The sequence below is a fragment of the Mandrillus leucophaeus genome, unplaced genomic scaffold, assembly GCF_000951045.1.
Source record: "Mandrillus leucophaeus isolate KB7577 unplaced genomic scaffold, Mleu.le_1.0 Scaffold336, whole genome shotgun sequence".
In the NCBI taxonomy this organism is placed as follows: domain Eukaryota; kingdom Metazoa; phylum Chordata; class Mammalia; order Primates; family Cercopithecidae; genus Mandrillus; species Mandrillus leucophaeus.
The window spans coordinates 814320-819086 of record NW_012103543.1 but is presented as its reverse complement, the minus strand read 5'-3'; the positions used below and the strand labels follow the sequence as shown (position 1 = coordinate 819086).

General features: G+C 34.1%; 1 pseudogene; it reads right to left on the bottom strand.

Moving 5' to 3' along the window:
- Positions 1-2814: 2814 nt before the first annotated feature.
- On the bottom strand, positions 2815-4114 carry LOC105545691 (annotated as a pseudogene).
- Positions 4115-4767: the final 653 nt, after the last annotated feature.

The window sequence follows — 4767 nt, the reverse complement described above, 5'->3', positions numbered from 1 at the left end:
CCCAGTCTTTTTCAGTAAGTGAATGGAAAAACAAATCATGGTATAACTATACAATGAAATATTATTCAGTAACACAAAGAAATGAATTATTGATAACCGAACAATTTAGATAATTCTCAAAAGTATTATGCCATGTTAAGAAACTCAGTCTCAACAGTTTACATATTGTCTGATTCCCTTTACATGACATTCTCAAAAAGCAGAAGAATGATAATGAAGAACAGAACTGTGTGACATTCTCCAAAAACAAAAGAATAATAAGAACAGAACTGCAGTTGTTAGGGATTAGGAAGGGGACTACAAGGAGGTAGCATGGGAGTTTTTTAAGAGATGGAACTGTTCTGTATCCTGATTGTGATGGTGTTTACACTAATCTCTTCATGTCTCAATATTCATAGCAATATACATCTCCAAAAAGTCAATTTTAATTTATATTAATTTAAAAATGAAATGGAGCAAAAAATAAGCCCACAAAATAATAGTCTTAAAAATCAAATGATTGATTGATTTTTTTCATCAAGTTGCTGAAATCATAGCATTGGTAGGCAACTATTCAAATAAAAGTAAAATTTTACACAATTTTAAGTGAAACAATAAAAGTAAAAAGGGGATTTGACCAAATTGAAAAAACAATTTATCAAATACCAGTACGAGACACAATGGTGTACTATTCCACCATAAAAAGAATGTTAGAGTTGTTTCTAGAATTCTTTGTGTACTTTGCTACTGTTTTTGTGTACTTTTGCTACTAAAAAATTTCTTCAGGTTTTCCCAGTGAATCCATTAAACATTTCCATTTTATCTTGCTTAAAGTCTATATTTTTGGAAGCATATAAATATACTAGTTAACATATGAAATGAAGCAGTTGGCAGTGTTTCCTTGACTAATTTGTTATTTTCTATTAAAAAGAGAAAATGAGCGAAACAATACAACAAGATATGCGATATATGCAATTACATGACCCTTGTCCTCTTGTCTCTAGCAGAGAAAAGTATTAAGTTTGTTGCATTTTATTTTCTGTAAAGGTATTAGGCCTTTGCCTCAAAGGTGTACAGTCAAAATAACAAGACATCCTCCTTTGACTTAGCTCTGACCTTCTCTGCACTCTACTCATCCTTTATGGCAAGTCAGCTAAATACGCTGTCGGATATTGTTCCCTTTTAGGAAATTCTTCCTGGAATCCTGTAGTAAACTTTCCCAGGAAAAAGGCAAATAAAGTTAAATGTCCTTGAGGAATGCTGAATATTAAAAAAAAAGTTAGTATCACTTTTGACTTTTTTTCAGAAGTTTATCAGCAACTGATGTAGACGGATTATGCTGTCTTGATTTACATTGTCAATTGTCTTCAATTATTCCTAGCTTGAGCTGAATAATTTTAACCAGACTCCTTTAAAACTGAAAGAATGCTATCTTATCTTGAGAAGAACTAATTCTAATACCATTTTAGTTTGTCTTTATAATTGAATTATCAAAGTAATTAGTGATCATAAGTGATTTGATAGTTTATCATGTGATGTTAATAAACAATAAGCGAAAATGTGAGAGAATAACTTAGCTGCCATTCAGTAGCAATATTTTTGTGCTGTGGTTACAATGTTAAGCAAACTAAAATAAGCAAATCTTCATGCCAGGGTCTTAGTTAATGTCATTTTGCTTGGCTGAGAAAATCTGAAACTTCTCTGAGCAGACATATTTTAAGAGAGCATTAGGACATGCATATTTTTAGGATGCTAATAGAACCTCTCACCCTTTTTGGATTTAGCTGCCAGAAATTATGATTCATAGTTCTTGATAGCATAGAATAGAAAACATTGTAAAGGGAAAGAAATTCTAACAGATTGCTCAGGAATGATTTCAGAGTGTCAGTTAATCAGACATTTCTCTTTCATCCCTTTAGGAAAATACACACTTCTCTTTTGAAAAATGGATCTAGAAAAATTTTTATGTTTGCTTTGGAATGGCCCACAATTATTGATGAACTCTTACTGGTATTAGAAAACTGATTGGTGAAAGAATATATAGCACAATAATAGCTTATAATAGCAAAAATGATACAGCTGAAAAGTTGCCTGTGAAGAATGTTTCAAAAGAACAAAGGATGTGCTTTGTCATCGCTGTTTTTAAGATTCTGAAGAATATAGTGATGATATTATATTACTGTATTTGTGCTACTGTTCTGGAAAGTTTAGCCACTTGAAGTACCTTTAATAGATTTTTGAAAATTATTAGAATGTAGAATTTTAAAATACACAGTAACATTCTGAAGTAGTTGTATTATTCTAGAAAGCTCTGGCATAATTTAGATTTAGGGTTGAATAGGAGTTACTTTTTATCGTTATAATTAATGGGTAAAGCGTTCTGCGTTGAATAACAACTCTTGTAGAAATCCAAAGTTATACATAGCTTTGATTTCGATAATACATATTTTGATGATGCTGGTTCTTGATTAATGTTGACTTTCCCACTTGTGACACAGTTTTCTCTCAAATTCTAGTTGTCTCAGCTAGAATTACGTGGTTAGCTCATAGATTTCTACATTCTGTTTTTAATTGATAATATTTATTTTAAAGATCACTTTTAATTGTAACAAATATGAAGTCATCAGTGTTTTCCAAATTGTCAATAATGCTTTAAGTAAAAAATACATTAGTAAAATGTAAGTTATATTGTATTATAATATCTGCTACAGTTAATACCATGAACATACACACTATATACCAGAAAAGCTCATGCATTATTGGAAGTGAAAAGAAATATGATATCATTGCTATATTGTCTGATTATAAATTCGTGCTTTGGTCAGTTCTCTTTCTTCAGGGATGACATTTACTCATACTCTGCTGTTGAGGAATCTGAATTGGATGTCACAAATTCTGCATTTGCACCAGTGGCATATTAGTGCTATCATGGTTGTCTGTGTACAGGGGAGGTATGATTTCACCAGTTACAAGTGAGACACAGGAAATGTTGATGAGGGCCATGGTGTCTCTCTACTCTTGGATGTGTCTTGAAGTTCCTTGGCAAATTTCTGAATAGCACTGTGATGGACTAGTTGAATGTCTGGTGTTTGCATATTTCTCTTTTCTACTCCTTCCTGTCGACAGTGCATGATGTAAGGAGGTACTAGAAAGAGGACGAGTGCTACTGCTGAGGACACAGCCAGTATAATTAAGAAATCCATGTACTTGTCTGCTTTTCAGACAATCATTTTGAAAAGGGTTTGTACTCTCCATCATCACTAGAATTCCCCCTCCACGAATCACTTCTGGATAGGTGGTCACTTGCTTTGTTTTATCAACCAAATGAAATTTCGCACTAGTCAATGTAAAATGGAGTACAAAAAGTTTTAGCACATGTTATTACAGGCTCCATTTCTTGACTGCATCTCAATTCTGTGGATTTTCAACATCTTGTAATTAAGAAGAAAATGGGACATTGGCACCAATCCTGACGAAAACGCCCCCCTTTAGGCCATTAATAGGAAGCAGAACCCTGCTGTCCCTATCGAGGGCCACGTGATGTTTATGGTATTCAGTCCCTCTGGCCACAGCACATTTTTCTCCACCTTGACAAAGTTTCCAAGAGCCTTCCTGGCCAATATTTCTTACACATTTATATTTTTAATGAAGATTTCTGCTTGTGATATGGCAACAGGAAGTCCTCTGTTGACATTATATTATCCAATTATTCCTTGCAGTCTCAAAGGTGCACCTATTGTAGGCAGTTATATCAATAGTTGTTGGTTTCTCCACATTTTCAATTGTTGGAGAGTCATAAGGACTCTCTCACTATATGGTGTTCTTTAGATGTAGAGGAGCCATCCAGGTCTTTCTAAATAACCCTTTCAATTTGTTTTAAATGCTTTGGGATCATCACTAATCTCACCAGGTTTTGGTGAGGTGGAAATTTCCCCTTAAAATACTTGTTCCAAAGCATAAACCAAAAGGACACTTACAGATGGGTATGCATTCTGATCAGAGTGCACCTTAGAGAAAATAATGAATACTGTCATCAAGAATGTGACAACCACCACAGGCTCATCCTGCGTGTCCCCTGAACTTATCCTATGCAAGCACAGGGGTCTCCAGGATCCCACCGCCAAGGCAATTTCATTATTGGGCTGACGAGGCCCGTAGTCCTCAATTCTCCCCTCCCCTCCCCTCCCTTTCTGGCAGCTTGGCCAGTTTTACTCTTTTCTTATTAGAGCACATTTTGTTGTACGTAGGAATGCAAAGAAAACACAATCGCCACTGAGAACTTTGTAGTGTGATGCTTATTTAGCTTTTGAATGGGCTTTCACACAAAAATTACTGCTTTGTGGAAATTTTCAGGTATGAGAAAACATCTTACAAAGAAACCTCCTGTTATCCAACTGATCAGTCAGTATTAAAAAATGCGTGTGGAGGATGTTGCAGATTGAAGTGTGCAAAGCATTTGTGTTTTAATTAAAATCTTAGAGGAAAAACTCATTCACATGAATTAATAGCAACATTTTTAGCAGGTTGCATAAATGGTGACAAAATTTACATCTTTGTATTCAAGAAGAGTATAGAGTTACTTGGTGAAGATCACTACATATGTTAAATGCTTTGAACATGTGCTATAAATATTAAAGATCTATGGCTATTAAATTACGTGAGAGCAAATGACTCATGAGTAATTACAAATACCTGTTCTGCTTCTACTTATCACTTATTTTCCAAAAAAGTAGCGTGGAAATGAAATGCAAGTATAACATAAAAGAGTATAACTTCCTGTTAAATGAT